The following is a 17,124-nucleotide window of genomic DNA, read 5'->3' as shown; positions in this document are numbered from 1 at the left end:
CCATGAAGATGATTAATAAAGGCACATTTCACATGAGCAGAGGCTGATGGAAATATTTATCCTGAAGGAGAGAAGGGTAAGAGAAGGATAAGGGATTCAATTGCCCATTTCAGCTACCAACTAGGGGGCTATAGATATTCTGAGATGCAGAGTGGAAGGATATGGGTCAAAAAATATAAATGACAGTAAGGAAAATTCCAGCTGGAGGTGTGGAAATAGGTTGAGAGAAACAAGTTTTCCAGAAAGGCTGGAACCTCTGTTCTTGGAAGCATTCAAAACTTGGCTGTGAAAGGCTCTGAGCAACCTGGAAGGTGTCCCTGTCCAAGGCAGGGGGTTTTAGAACTTCATGATCTCCAACCTAGGCCATTTCATGATTCCAAATTAACCTCAGATGGAGCAGGGATTGGGCTGGATGGTTTCCATCTCTCCTGTCCACCCTGTCCTGTACGATTCTGCTCCACACACCCTCCTCCTTTCCTCACCTCTCAGAGCTGCCGTGGGGATAGCACAGCTCCCAAGTTCTGAGCTGCTGGAAAGTTTCTGTCTAAAAGAGAGTGATAGAAGGAGACTTTCTGTGCACCCCCTGGTTGGACAAGTTGGGCAATACTGAGAAAAATTGTCAAGTCCTTAGGAGTACTCATAGAGATGTGTCAGGCCATGTTACAGCTACAAAATTCTCCCTCCTCCTTGCAATTTCATGTTACAAGGGTATTTATAAAGAATTTCAGCTGTGCTCTTGATGGAAGCTAAGGCGACCAGATGAAAATTTTCTAAATTATTATTTCTTAAACAGCACAAAAATAGGAATCTGTTACTGCATGATATTCGAAATCCACTGTGATGGGATAACTCTGCTTTTGCTTCAGCTCTGACATTTGTCCCACCCCACTTACATTTGGCATACAGCACAATTTTTGTAGCAGACCCAGAGGTCAAGACACAAAATTGACAGAAGTGCCAAGCACACAGCTATTAGCAGGCACTGTAGCATGAAATATCCAGAATGAAAGCAAATCTTGACATTCACCAGCTACCTGTAACACAGAGTATTGTCTAACTGACCCAGATATAGCAAAGACACACTTTCAGTGCCTCCTTTAAACCCTGTATTTACTGTAGTTCTAACTATCTGTTGTCAGTAAATGCTGACCACCTTGCCCACCAATTGATTTCTGTAATGACATCTTTAGATAGATCTGCAGAACATGCTGAGAAAACAAGTGGTAATGGCCTGACAGAAAATGCATCACTTCTATGAATTGCTCATCTTTAATTCACTTAAAATAGGTGTAAAACACACAGGCAAGTTACAATGAAAAACATGCCAGGCTACTAAAGGTGAAGGAAAAAAAAACCTCATTTCATGCATCCTGTGGATGTTAACTCCTTTGAGAAATATGGCTTTGAAGAGTCAATTTGTTCCTTACTTCTTAAGAATTATTTCACTTCTTGTTACAAAAGGCTCTGATCTATCTCTTCCAGTGATATTCTGTGCTTACATCAAATCCAGATATGTCTTCTGTAAATTGTTCTGGATGTTGTATGTCCTTAAAAAACCCCAAACATCAACAACAAAAAACCTCCCAAAGAACAGAAAACTTTTTACTTTAAAATTAACATTTAAGCATTTAAAAGAACCAGTTAATGCTGTGTGAGTATTAAGAAATAAAACACTTTCTAAGAAAAGCTTTTGATAAAATTATGATTACAGTTTAAAAAGAAAAAAAAAGGGCTCTTAAAATGTCACATTTCTATTCAGAAAAAACATTCCCAGTGACTTCTTAAAGCATATCAGCCCTTGCTGCATCAAAAGAGCTTTTGTAGGATCCCCAGACAATTTAAAATGACATGAAGTTCTCAAGTCCCCAGAAGATGTGACAAGGACACAGACAGGCACTTCCACCCACCACTCTTTCCTGAGAGGTCTCTTCCAAATTGTCCTTTGCTGTACTCATTTTTCATCAGCCTCCTCTCACCTGCATTATTCTTGTTGCTTTGAATCTCATTTTTTTTCCCCCTCTCAGATGACTAAAAGCAGGACTCCCAGCAAAGATGCCAGCACTAAAGAAATTATTGGTGGCACAACATCTGGAGAAGGTGTTGTGCCAACTTTGGGTGGTGGGACACTCAGCCCCAAGGTGCTGGAACCACTGAAAATCCATTAACTGGCACAAAGGTGCTGTGCTTTGGCTTGCATGACCCAGGGTCAGTCAAGGTTCACAAACAGCCTCAGTCCTTCCTTCAACACCATGGAAAACTGCAGCTGAGTTCCAGTGGGGCTTTCCGTCAGTGACTGATGACAATTTTGGGTAAACCATGTTCAGATTTACTTTTTTTCTTATTTACAGCATGATAATGTGTAGTGAGAGAGGTACTGAATGCACATCTTATCACCCAAATGTTCTGATTTATGCTGATAAAATACACAATTGGAAGTTGATTACTTTAGATAGTTAAGCCATAAAGCTCCATTTAAATGTGATGAGTAAGAAACTGGGCTATTAATAATAATTATTGCAAATGTCACTGATTTCAGATTATAAAACTTAATAGCCTATCACCATTAAGCATGTGCTCTCCATAATTGCACTGTGTACCAACTTGTTCTTGATTCTGTCTCTGTGAATTCCTTCAACACTCTTTTCAAAGCTCTTCCTTAGAGAAGAAAACATGTTTTCCATGCACATGGGGAGAGGCTGAAGGGAAGAACCATTTTTCTTTTCAGGACTTTGAGACAGAAACAGAAGTCTAAATATTTTCCTCCTTGTAATATATTTGTGTTAAGCCTTGATGTGTTATTTTTCTTTATCAGACAAGTTTTATGAAGCAAAGCATAAACCACTTTATGAGAGATATCTTGACCAGTTCTTATGTCAGGCTTTCAAATGCATGATAGCCTGAGAATTCAAGATGATTTTGTTATTTAGGCTGCATTTTACTTCAAATCACAACAAAGGAATTGGCCTGATCAGGTTCCATCAACTGACTCTTTCTCTCCTTCCTAATTCTTTCTTCCAGATTCCTCTAAGTCTCACAGATGGGTAGGTAAAGGTGAGCCAAAATACAACAGGACAATGTTAAATTATGGACTTGGTGCTTATTCCAGTTTCAAACTCAGAACCCCTCTTGCAGAACAAAAAGGTGCAACAGGAAGATTTTACTTCTACTTTCCAACTATTTACAGGAGAATTATGTAGGAGCTCTGGCAACATGCAGAGAAAGAGATGAGGGAAATATACATAAGTTAGACTGTAGATACAGGTTCTGGAAATCAGGAAACACATATGCCATATAGAAAAGAAGGATTTCAGAAATTCTGACTACATGGAAGTCCAACACCCACTTTGCAAGTGGCCAAGTACTTTATGAGAAAGGGGGATTTTAGCTGCTGTGAAAACCTGTTACAGTGAATCCATGACAATTTTATGCCTCTGTTTCCCAGTCTGCAAAATGTGTGTGCTAATTAAAATGTTTCTTTAAACAAGGCTTGGAAATGTTCAGCTCACAACATACCCCATATACACAAACACTTGCCATATTATTCCTCACAAAATTGGCAAGTTGTTCATATAAAATAAATGAGGCTCAGGATTATTCTATAAAGCCAGAAGTACCTAAAACCACAGTGACATTTTAACATGGAGCAGATGCCTTGACGATGAGCAAAACATCCAGAAATCAATCTGAGGGGCCTTTGGACAAACAGCTGAGTTTGTCAATTTAGAACATTAGTTCACCTAGCAAATCATAGCTGCTAATGTTAACATATCCTAGTGCAGGGGACATACAACAATAAATGAGATGGTAAATATTTTCTGAGGAGAGGTCAATATTTGCTGTGCTTGATGCTGTTTAATTCCTCAAATCCATTAGTGCTTAAGAGGCCAGAATGCAGAGGTGCTCTAAAGCCCTTGCAGCCTCCTGCTGACTTTGGATAGAGCTCAGGTACAGAGACCCAGCAAAAGCATTCATTGTTGTCTCATACAACAGGCATAACTTTATAAACCCTAGGTGATTTATAATGCAAAATAAATATTATTCCATTATGTATTATAATAAACTACTATCACAATATGCATTATAATATTTCATAATTATTATTGTGATACATGATATTTGTGTAGAAGGAATGACGTGGGGACCATTTCTGATCTCTTCTGAGGTTTTATTTACAGCTACAATAGATTCTGTGGTGGACAATCTCTATTCTCTAGGAAGAATCTTACTTCAAAATAAATGATGAATTGTATATATATGATAACGTCACTAGATGAAAACATTTATAATTGGGTAGTTGGGTTTTGGTTTCTTTTTGAGCTTTTCTGGGGTTATTTGTTTGTTTGTTTTGGTAGCTTTTTTTTTCTTTTTTTTTTTTTTTTTTAAACAAAAGGTTGTCTTTAAAATTCCCACCTGTGGAAAGTTTTATGCAAACTGAAACAGAAACTGTGACTGTACTATCTAAGTAGGATTATGTGACATCTTTCCTTTCAGGATGTTTGTGGGAATATGGAGAGTACTATCTCCAATATCAATTTAATGAAACTTCCAGGAAAATATGAATCACTTAGTCTGATAAAAAAGATAAAGTTTGTCCCAAACCACATTTTCCAATTAATATCCAAATATCCATTGCCTCAAACTATCAGTATGTTCATATTTACAGGCATGAGCCATGCCCCTTTTATAATATTTGCTGTTATATTTGCAAAAGAAATTCAGATTTTCAGGTTTTTTCAGGGAGTTTTTTCTCTCATCCCAAATACAGTTATCAATAATAAAAATATGCAAAAAGTCACCAGTTATGACTATCAAAGTATCTATTGGAGTATTATCTGAGTAGTAACTCAGATCTTGAAAGAGGTGGTTATACAACTTCCACGTGTCTCCTTTTTTTTAGGGGGAAGTAAGCTGATATACAAATTTCTACACTTTTCAAGAGGCTTGATTTGCCAAAGTACCAAACACCTGTGCTCTGAAAAATCTGTCTCAAACTGCACAATTATTATTTGCAGTAAGCTGAGGAGAAATACAGCTGAGTGCCACACATCAAAGTCCAATCTAAAACTTGTCAGGTTTTCATACATTCACTTGCCAGCTATTACAATCCTGTATTTCCTTCTGAAAAAAGGAAAATTTCAAATTTTGTTTTCCTCCAGCAAGCAGCAGCAGCCGTGTTGGGTACCACAGCAGGATGCTTTCCTGACTGATAAAGGGCAGACATGACTCCTACAGGAGGGGAGAAGGGCAGACTCCTGTGGGCTGCTAGGATGTGCCAGCTTTGTCACTTCTAGTTGTTGGTGTGTAACAACTCAGCCTTCCCAGGAGGACTCAGGAAATGTTAATACTCAGTCCAACAGCTCAGCACTGTAATCTCCTCAGAGGAGTAAACAAATTAAACTGAAACAGAGAGAGAGTGACCTTGGATAAGTCACTTCAGCAACCTGTGCCACTCTCTACTCTCAATCTCAGAGGCTTTTCCTGTTGTTTTTCTAGCAGCCCAGAGCCAGAAAAAGATCTGTACAGGACTCAGATATTTACAGGACTAACTCAGCTGTAAGGACAGTGCAAGGAGCAGCAAGGGATGAAAGGTCCTGCACATAAAGGGTTTGACAAACACCCTTTCTCCACAGTTTCAATACAACTTTATCAAAGGAGCAGCAAATATCTTGATGCCTTGTTGGGACTACCTAAAAACAGAGGCCAGACGAAATTAAGGGAATAAAAAGCTGTCCTATTTATTGAAGGGCCTTCGAGTACATTTAGGTCAGACAAAGCCCTCCAGGGCTGCACCCAAAAATGGATGATGGGTCATGGATCTTCATACTTTTTTAAGTTTGGTCCATTTGCATATTGAGGGTTAATCTTCCAATTACAGCTTCAGGTAATGAAGTAATTTACCCCAAGGTTGCTCCAACCAAACTCACTTTTGTTTACTTTTCTCAGGGCCTGATTCCCAGGCTTGGAGAGGAATTGTTGTGTCTGCCCAAAATGTGAAGACAGGAGCTAACACTGTGAATGGAGTTTAGTTATACACCAAAGAACTGCAGGATTACAAATATATGTAAAATATAAAAAGCTAAAACCCTAGGGCATCACTCTAACAGAGCATAAGCACAGCAGTATAAAGGCAGTGAATTCACAAGAGTATCTAGAAAGGGAAAGAGGACTTGAGGCCAAGGAAATTAAGGTGCCTGAATGGTAAAGAGCCACAACATATCAGTTGAGATGGTTGTTGAGATGGTGGACTTCTTTATTGGGCCCACAGAATTCCCACAGAAATATCTGCACAATTATTCCCTCCAGTGTCCAAGCTGGGTTGTTAATACTTTTCCACAGTAGCTTAAATTCTATGCTAAAGAACTTTGCCTCTCATTTAAGTCATTCAACTACTTCAGACAAACTTGTTTTTAAATATAAATCTGACTGACCATTTTCAATTGTTTTCAAATAAATGAAATTTATTGTCTGCTGTCAGCTGCAACCCCATACACACTACTGATCAATCTTTTCCTTCTACCTCTAGTTATGTATAACTTGATATCCACAATTTTTTTTCCCTTTTAACAAAGTGTTTCTGGGAAACAGGTCCTACAGGTAGGATATTTTTCTCTCTCTTTTTGACAGGCCTATACACAAAGATAAGAACCCTGTTGGGATGCTGAATAGCCTACCTGTGTATGGTGTTGCTCTAAACATATGGCTCCAAAATTCAGAGCAGATATATCATTGGTGAAGTCCAGATAATTGATTCATAAGTCAGCAGCATCAGGCAGGTTTTTGATGGTATCTTTATAAATAGGTTGGTGCTTTCAAAGTGCCTGATGGTATCTCTCATACTGACATGAAAGGCATTTGGAGGTTGGAATATGCTAGTTATACCATTTGTATTCTTGGTGCAGTTCATGGGAGTTATCAGGTTCTTAGAACACTAATACAAATATTTGGGTACACATAATTTGTGTATTTATACTCTCTAATATTTCACCTTTCAGTCCTTTTAGTAACTTACTGCATTTTTAAAAACAATGCCAAGATCTGCACTTCCTCATTATGAAGAAAAAGCATGGTTATTCTTCAAAATTTTCATGACTACACACAGTTTATGACTGAAAATCAAAAAACACAATTATATTTTAAAAAGTGCCTTATAGACCCTTATTTTTAAAACCCCCGAAACAGATCACCAAGTCCTTCAGAAACAACAGCTGAATGGAGCCACACATTCCCAATTCAGTAAAACTTTGGGCCAAACCACAGGGACAGAAAAAACCAAACACCACACAAACATTTGGTGTGGCTCACTCCAAGCACACCAAGACACATGATTTGGTTTACAAATCTTAAAAGCAAAAGCAAGATCAGCAGCTGAAAGGATCCCTGAACTGACAGGAGGAATTGCCTTTCAGGAGCCGTGTGTTCAACATTAGCAGGCCACTTTGAAAACCTCTTCATCTGTATTTTTAACTTTAAGAGAGGGAATGTAAAACTGATGAGGATATCTTTCCTTCTTCTTAAATATAAGCACTTAAAAATTGATCACTTTTATGTACTTTATATACATTTGCCAGCATATAAGGCATAAGTATATTGAAGCTGTCCTGAATTGTAATAGAAAAGAAAAAAGTATTAAAGAGAAGAGGAGCTAATAAAAATGAGATGTATCCGCATCTTGCTGGTTGATTAACTGAAAAAATGCACACATCTTTAATAAAAGATGTTATTCCTGAGATGTCCTGGCTACCCACAATGCATACATCACATCAATGACATTTTCAGTTTCTCTGTGACATAAATAAAATTAGACTATCTGGAGACACCTTACCTAACACTTTTCACACCTGCAAATGCTCATGACTACTTAGAATTGTTTAATTATGGTGAATTCCAAGGACTGACTTGTCTGTCACACCTCACTGTGTGGTGGAACACCCCCACGGACACCAACAAAACAGCACCCTGAGCATTTGGAGAAGTAATATGTGGCAAAAATCACTGGTGAAAGACCTAATGGTGTTCAACTCTGCCCAGGGGAAGTGTTTTGTGGTGCTGTTGAATGTGTGAGAAATGGATTTGTAAAGAATTCTTAGAATTCTTTAAGAGCACACAGTCTTGCACATGTGTGTGCAAAGTCTGAGATAAGGTGTGCTGACTTAGGAAGGCCATGGAATACAGATGAAATTGCTGAAAGAGAGATTGAACTAGAAACAAGTTCCAAAAGATGGCCTTACAAAAAGACCAGATATTTTGGAGATTTTGAACTGTGAAAGATGCATTGCAGCAGGACCCAAGCAGGACCACTTGGGATAAAAAAATAAATTATTTGGGTTAGAAGTATTAGCAGCATTGTGTGGCAAAGCTAATAGGATGAAAAACTTTTATAAGCTATTGTAAGCAGGAAATAAGGTGGCTTCTGATAGAATGGTGTTGAGTTTTACATCTCTTGTGTCTCACCCTTCTACGAGACTGATAATGGAATAAAATCTTTTAAAACACCTCTCAGTTACCCCATTTCTGTAAAAATGGTGATGAACCTCAGCCATGCTTCAGGTGGGAGTGAGCTGTAGACATCTCCTTTGTTAATCTGCCTTTCTCATTCAGAGTTGCAGACACCATGTTTTCTCAGGAAGAAAATTAATTTTTCAGTTTGCTCATGAACAGAGCTTATAAAGGAAGCTTAAGACTATGGCATCCAACCTGCTGAGGCTAAAACATCTTGTGTTTTATTGTATTTCTGTCTTCAGCACACAGTAGTGCCCAGGCACCCAAAAAAGCACCCCACACAGAAGTGAACCTCTTTTTGAACAGCCTCTTACTTGCTCTCCTACCTTGCATTTGTCATATGCATAGAAAAAAACACAAGAATTTTAACTCAGGGGTGTTGATGTAGCTACCAAAATCTTTTCACAATATAATGACATTAAGCAACTCCTGACAAGCAGAAAAAAACTGCTTGAAGGGTCAGTTCCCAATTCCACACAAGCTTAGGAGCAGCAAGAGAGGGCACATGCTCTGGCCACCTGTGCTGCAAAGGGTCTTGGTGGGCTCTCACTGCACATTCCCAAAGTCTTCCCAAGTGCCAGTATGGGAGCTATTTCCCCCTGCAATTATTCAGACTAAATCTTTCTGCTAAAACTTCCCATCTGGGAAAAACTTTACAGCCAAAATCTGCTTTGAGCAACCTGGTCTAGTGAGGGATGCCCATGGCAGGGGGTTGGAACTGGATTTAACTAATTTTAATGCCCCTTCCAACCCAGAATTATTCCATAGTTCTGTGATAAAACAGAATGAGAGTTTCCAGGTTTTACAGTGCTGCTGTAGGAGGATGGAGGGCAGCACCAAACCCCTCTGCTGTTCACAAAAAGCAGGTGCCTTTGGTTGTGACTTGAAATTCCTTCCCCCTCCCTCCCTTACAAACACTTTAGAAGTAAGTCTGCCTCTTCAAACCCGACTTAAAAGGATTATCCTCAGAGCTGGAGACAGGCAGGAGAGCTGAGCCCCAGCGTTCAGCTGCCCCAGCAGGGGGTGAGAGCCAGAACTGCAGTGTACTTAAGCAGACTTTCCATTTTGATACAAACAATAAAGAGAAAGCAGAGATGGAGATTTTTATTTACACAGATCAGATCCAGATATGGAGCTATCTAAATATGAATAGGCAGCTGAAGAATCTAAGAAAATAAGAAGCAAATAAGAACAGATGACAGAGAAGATCATAAAGGGTTAGGCATCCTCTGCAATGTGAGTTTATATCTTTTGTATTTTTGCTCTACTAAAACCACTGAATGGTGCAAAGGACAGCTCATTTACATTCTGCTGTTTTATCAGTGTCTCAGAGATATTTCCTTTTTGTAATAGTTGTTGCCCATTCATTTTAAAATATTTCAAATAAAATCCAACCAGCAAATCCTCAGCCATTTGAAAGCCTTAAAAAAGTCCCAAATCTAGAAGAAGTCTCATGGAGTGACACCAGTGCAGAAGAATAGGCTACATTAAAGTTTATGTGCTCCTGCTTTCTCATCTGCTTCTAATAATCCCAGTTATTCATCTGACACACAGTGCTTTATTCTGCAGCTCCAAGGCACAGTAGAAGAGCTTCCCAAAGAGGAATTCCATCAGCCAACATCCTCATCTGAGTTACCAAGTCAGGTCTCTGAAAGGGAGGAAAATTAGGGGCAAATGGGTTGGATGTCATAGAGGAGGATTTGCATGCAGCAACAAACACTCTTTGTCTTTTAGAGAGCACTGTAGAGAGGTTAATCATCTAATATATACTAATATACATCTAATATATGTTAATATACATCTAACATGTACTAATATGTACTCTGTACATCCACTCTGTCTATTCTGAAGTCAAATTTCCTCTGCCTTCCAACCTTCTCTCCTTTCTTTGTCTGGAGCCTCACCTCCTGAGCTCCTGAGTGGTTGCCTCACCTCATCAAAAGGAGAGGAAATATTTCCCTCTCATTTCAATGTTGTCACTATCAGAACGGTGGCATTCCCTATCTTTTGGATCTGTTTGTTAGTGGCTTGCTCAGCCGAAGCCCCAGGGATACACATTGTTATCTCTGTGGTCTCTGTGTATCTCTTCTGAATTTATGCATCTTGTATTACTGGAGTTCCTGTGTGAAACTTTTCCCTGCATTTTCCAGAGGGCTGGGAAACCTTCCAGTCACTAAGACTTACATTTGTCCTTAGAATATCCCTCTATTAAAGAATATTCTTGTACTAAAAATATCCATCTAAAGCTTTCCATACTCCCTTATAGGTCATCCAGCCCATATGTCAGTCAGGAATTCTACTTTCTCCCTCACGCTCTTTAAGAATTAAAATCAAAGCTTCAGGTACAAGTGGAAGCCAATCCCAACTTTCTTTCTGCCCCACTCTCCAAACTCTGAAAAGGATTCTACGCTGAAAAATTTCTCATAAAAACTGTGCCATTAGCAACAAGACCCAATGTGAGTTGAGCTGGCTGCATCCTGTGAGTTTGACATGCCATGATTTACAGAGGAACATTTTCCTCTGCAAAAGGGAACATTTTCCCTTCTCTGTCCCTTATCATACTTCCAGGACTACATTACAATACCTGAGTGCCTCTCAGTCCATAATGCATTTAATCCTAATGACATCTCTGTGAGGGATGGAGGTGCCATAATTTTCATTTCATAGATGGGTAACTGGGGCACATTACAGACTCTGTTCATGTCTAGGAGTTTTATTGGCAGGTAAGATTCCAGGTGGAGCCTGCTACAGCAGAATAGGATATCCACAGAGAGGGTTATATCAGTTAAAGATATTAGAAAATTCCTCAGTGTAGTCACATATACAGTAGCAAAGTAGTCTTCCAAAATGTAAAGGGTGGATATTTAGGATCTTTTTTTTCCCAAAAAACAAAAAAGTGATAGTGGGAAAAATTATTTAGAGGAAGAAAAAAGAAATAGAGTTTTCCAAAATGCTTAGTTTAAAAAGCCATATCTTGATGACTGATGGCCCTAACTTCTGCAGATTCCTACATCCAAAGAGGACCCAGGTCTCAGACTCTTTTAAAGGATGGTCCCTTTAGTCCCATTAGGGTCTTTGCTGGCAGATCTTCTCCTGTTCTGGTCCAAACCAGATTTAGGCTTTGGCCAGAGATAGGGAAAATCTTCAAAGCTAATACTGCTGGCATTAGCCCTTCATAATCCTCCCCAGTATGAATATTACATTTGCTGTTTTCCAGTCAGATGGCACCACTGCTGGCTCAAATGGTTTATTAAAACTCTTTTCCACTGGACCTGCTTGGTCATGCACCATTTCCTGGACAAGTTTGGGACAGAGATTGTCTAGTCTCACTAACCTGATATTACGTTATTCCCTTCCAACCCAAATGAATGTTCACTTATTTTTCTTTTGAATCCATATTTGTAAAAGAATCCTCCCTGAAGACTGCTACAAATTATTTAATAAAATTTCAGGACCAACACAGAGAAGCTTCTGGATTTTCTTAAAGATGTGTGATTTAAAAGAATTTTAATAATTTCCTATCTATTTTCCTAGACTGGGTCCTGCAAAATGCTTTGCTATTGAGCACCACATTAAACACACCATCATACAGTTTATATAAACAATTACAGCTCCAGATTAATCAGAAACACAAGACTTTCTGAATGCTTTCTTTGAAGCAGAGTCTGAGAAAAAAAGATACAAACTTAAAGCTTTTCTGTTACTCAAAAGACTAAGTTAGGAATTCTATCATTATCATCACTCATGATCACAAGATTTGGTTGTGTGCTGTTTCCCTTCTCAAATTTAAAAGGATTTGAAATAAATTTGAGAAGGGTTGATTATAAATAGCTGAAGCAGAAATCTGACAAAGAATTAAAATTCATCTTGGGGTTACTAGAAGCAGCCTAGCTCAATCTGTTGGCTCAATACTTTGTATTTTTTTTTCAGAGAATAGAAGTATGTCAGATCCCCATTTTCTGAAAGTAAAATATCTTTTTTCCTGAACAAATGTATAAATGCATATCTTGTTAATGTTTTCTATGTTTAATGCAACTACTTATTCTAAATATCTGTTTAAGGTAGAAAAAAATATTTATACTTAGAAATATGCTGTAGCTTGAAGAAAATAATTGAAATAGGCTTATATGAATAAGTATTGATGGTATAGTGTACATATATGTGTGTGTGTGTACCATCCATAATGCTATGGATTATATGGTATGTAATCCAAAGAAAATACCTTTATAGCCAATCCTTATTTATTAAAAAACTAAATAACAAGGCATCAAAGGCTAAGAGTCCAAACCAATATTTGTTACACTTATAGAGATTTTTTTTTTCCTTAGATAAGTGTCAGTAATAAAAAAACCCCACTGGACATCAGATTTTCCGAACCTTTTGTCACACCTGATGTGATTTTTGTGTTACAGACAAAAAACAAAACTCAGAAATGTTTCATGTAGCTTCTTAGCATTTCTTATAGCCCCAGCAGAAAAGTAAAAACCCCTTTAGCATTACGTTCTTAATCAGACTCCTGCACATTTATTATAATTTGATTTTCTGCAGGAATCTCCTCTATTCTGTCAACTATTTCTCTATACGTAAACTAAGTTTTGACACTTATACCAATACCTTACATGAGGCCACTGGGTAAATAAAACTGACCAGGTAGTCCAGAAAGCAAAATTAAAAGTTAATTACTCAAGAAGCACTTGGATATTTCAGATAAAATGCAGGGGCTTTTATGAATAGAGCTTTGCTCAGTGTTGCACGCTGTCTTGATTTTTAGCGGCTGCAATGTGTCTTTTGCATTCTTACATGGAACTTCCATCCCCAGGAGGGACAAAATAGAAACCCAGTACCTCATATAAGCACATCCAGGCTATTTCTAAACCTCACATTTAGATAGGGAAGTAGCAATTAAAAGTAATAATTCAAAGTGATGCAAGCAATGCCGAGTAGGAGAGTTTCTTCCCACCCATTTAGACATTTTCAACACACGTTTACTACCAGTCCAGTTTTGTTGCTTGGATATTTTAATAGACCTAGACAACTAAAACAAAACCAAAAGTTCTGTGTTTCATCATCCTTTTGTGTAAAGGCCATGTCAAAACAGAGGATTTCCAGGATAAAAAAAAAAAAAAAAATATATATATATATAAGCAAACTCAAAGAAGTTTGGAAAAGGAACTTAGATACAATTAAAACAATGTGTATAATTAAAGAAATCAACTAAATATGATCTGAGTTTTGTGCTTATAGCAGAATTATATGCAGAAAACTTAAGAAAACTTTAAAGAAAAATTTAAACACAGATAATATATTTTTTTTAGAGCAAATAATATGGGTGAAAAAATAAGATCAACTTTTGGACACTCAGACTTATTTGGAACTGAGAGATTATAACAACCTATCCTTGTTTTACCAAAAAAGGAGGAAAATATTATCTCAGAAATTCTTTCTTTACATAAACTAGTCCTGCAAAAACCTGCATTTCCTTCACTTGAATTTTTTTCAGGGAGGCTTGAGACCTTGCCTGCTCCATGAACCCATTCTATTGAGTTTTCACCAGAAGGTTTGTGTTGAAAGGTTAAATATAATACAATTCCAACCCCCCTGCCATGGGTAAAAACAAACTTCCACTAGACTATATTTCTCAAATCCAACCTGGTTTTGGATACTTCCAGGGCTGAGGCATCCACAAATTCTCTGGACAACCTGTTGCAGTGTCCAGCCACTCATACAGTAAAGAATTTCTTCCTATTATCTAACCTAAACCTTCTTTCTGTTTTGAACCCATTCTCCCTTGCCATAAAAAGCCCCCTTCAGCTGTCTGTAGCATCCTTTAGGTACTGGGATGGGCTCAAAGGTCTCCCCAAAGCCTTTCTTCTCCAGCCTCCACTCTCAGCTTCAGGGGCATGAGTTCCTCCCTGCCCAGGAAGGAAACGAGAGCTCTGTGGATCCTTGCCAAACAGAAAGAATACAGCCCATGTGCCACATGAAAGCAAAGATGTTTTGTTCTGTTTTGATAAAAATATGGATGTTTTAATCCTCACCTGCTTCTCCAATCCTGACCATCAAAACAGAGAAGGGGTTTAGAATAAAAATAGCAATGATTCAGCCAGTGCATTAAAACCACAAGACCCATTAAATGGAGCTTCTAATAAAAATTCTTCCTAACTGGTTAATTGGAGTTGCTAAATGATTTCTTTTTATAGTAAAAGCTTTATAATTAACAAGCCAGACATTGATTTCTAGTCATTATCAATTTCTCTATGATTATTATTGCTTCTATAATAATCTTCACTGTATTAACATAGATTAAGAAGCTCTTTAAAATAGAGCAGCTTCATTAGCTCCTGCTATCACAGGAGGACCTGCAGAACTCTGCACTCCAGTTAACCACCACACAGAAGCTGAAAATAAATGCTGCAAGTCTCTCTTCCTGGGGAATGACATGCACAGAGAAGAAACCTCAGCACTCAACTCCAAGCACTTAACTCCCAGTCAGTAAAGCTTCTAAAATCATTAACTTGTACAGCCACACCAACAATATTTCTTTGTTCATCTTTATTGTGCCCTTAATGAAACATCTTTCATGCTGCAGACCTGCTACATTTGGAAAACTTTATAAATCCACTTGCAAAAGCAGAATAACTTTAGCTGGGCAAATCAAAGTGGGGTAAAACAGCCTTGAAAACACAGAAATGTGAAAAACCCCACATTTAAAAAGCTTGGGGCAGGGGAAGAATAGCTCCTGACTTTCAGGCTTTAGAGTGCACTGAGTGGAAGAGGGATGGGACCCAAAGAACAGGATTTTACTCCCCTGAAATGTACCTTCTGACCCAGAGAGAGCACCCTGCCAGCTGAGATTTGCCTGATATTTTCCATGGAGATGTGCTGAGATTGATAATGGTGATGGCTGTCCTTTGGACACTCATTGACCACTCATTTCTGCCTGAAAATCACTGAATTCAACAAAGTTTTACCACACTTTGAATGTGTTTGTTTCTGAAATCATACTGCCTGCACTCAGATTTTGATGTTTGATTCGCATGGCTGCCAAGAACTCAGAAAAATTCTTGCAACAGCACAACATTTTTCTGAGCCATGCAGGGGTTTTGTTTCAGGTATAGCTCCTAAATTAATTAATTTGTGACATATAAGGTATCTTGTAAATATTTGTATTTTGGGTGGACTGTTGTTTTCCAGTATAAGTGAGTGCAAGTGATCTCACTCAACTCTCCTTCATGAACTTGCACAGAATATCTAGAACAGAGCACAATGGAAAAGGGGTTTTAAACTATTGTATGCTGTTTTATACAATGGATGGAATAGGCAGAAGAAGAAGCCATATGCAAGCCTTCCATGCCAACACAAACTTACAGCCCATGAATTCACACTTCCCCACACTCCCAAATATGTCAGGTGTGTGATATGCTTTGTCTGTCGTATGACAATAGTTGGACAATGCAGAACTTTTTAAATGCTGAAACCAAGATGGGCTCTGACCTGTCCTTCTGCACTCGCTCATTTTATTTAAATGTTACAATTGTGAATGAAAGAATGCAAGAAGAAACAAATTGTAAGGGAATTATACTGATCGAGTAAAAATAAGAAGGATAAAAAAAAATTCTCGTGTTTGAAGTTGCCTCTATTTTTCAACATAGTTCAAAAAGGAAATGTATTGGAGTTGCTTTCTCTCGTTATCTACAAAAATCTTTTCAGCTCTCAGGAGAGTTAGTCATAGCAAGATTTTAAATCAAACTTCATAGATTTACTTTGTCAACTCCAGCCTAAACTTTGCTCAGTTTTCTCTGACTTTCCCAGGAACTAGTAGCCAGGATTCCACTATCCTGCCCCCAAGGTAGTCAAGTGCTAAAGCAAAACTTTTGTGTTTTCCTGTGATTTGTCCAAGTTCATTAATATCTGTTAGACTGTCACAGTGCTTTTTATATTATCAGAAATCTCAAACACTCCAAAAATGAACACAAAACCCATGCTCTTTTTATAGCTCTGCTCCATTCAGAGAAGCAGAAAAATGAATTATACAGTAAGTACAAAGTGATGGAAAATCAGATCCTTGGAGAAAATACTCAAGGAAGTACCACACACATGTTTACCTTTAATGTAAACCTGAACTATTTATGTGGATGTGGAGGACAATTAGGGGAAAGGAGAAGGGAGAAGAGAAGAGAAGAGAAGAGAAGAGAAGAGAAGAGAAGAGAAGAGAAGAGAAGAGAAGAGAAGAGAAGAGAAGAGAAGAGAAGAGAAGAGAAGAGAAGAGAAGAGAAGAGAAGAGAAGAGAAGAGAAGAGAAGAGAAGAGAAGAGAAGAGAGAAGAGAGAGAAAAGAAAGAAAAAGAAAAGACAGAAAAGACAGAAAAGACAGAAAAGACAGAAAAGACAGAAAAGACAGAAAAGACAGAAAAGACAGAAAAGAATGATGAAGCTTTCTTGAATAAAACTTCAAGAGGGAAGAGGGTGGGATTGATCGTTGACTTATCCAGAATTTTTGATTTGGGGAAAAATAGAAATAAAATCATCATCATCATCACAGTATCTCACAAAGAGCATACCATCAGATGGTGATAAGGGTCATGGAAAGCAGAACTCTCTTAGTTCCTCCCCTTATAAATTCACTC

General features: G+C 38.0%; 1 long non-coding RNA gene across 1 annotated transcript in view; it reads right to left on the bottom strand.

The window, feature by feature from the left end:
- Positions 1 to 9,583: 9,583 nt before the first annotated feature.
- The window catches only part of LOC135301131 (uncharacterized), a 67,327-nt gene continuing 59,786 nt past the window's right edge, over positions 9,584 to 17,124 (bottom strand). Inside the window, exon 2 of the long non-coding RNA XR_010362870.1 lies at positions 9,584 to 10,147. This is a non-coding gene — a long non-coding RNA (uncharacterized LOC135301131). The remainder of the gene's footprint in view (positions 10,148 to 17,124) is intronic.

The sequence above is a fragment of the Passer domesticus genome, chromosome 5, assembly GCF_036417665.1.
Source record: "Passer domesticus isolate bPasDom1 chromosome 5, bPasDom1.hap1, whole genome shotgun sequence".
NCBI lineage: Eukaryota > Metazoa > Chordata > Aves > Passeriformes > Passeridae > Passer > Passer domesticus.
This window is presented reverse-complemented; position numbering and strand designations above follow the sequence as displayed.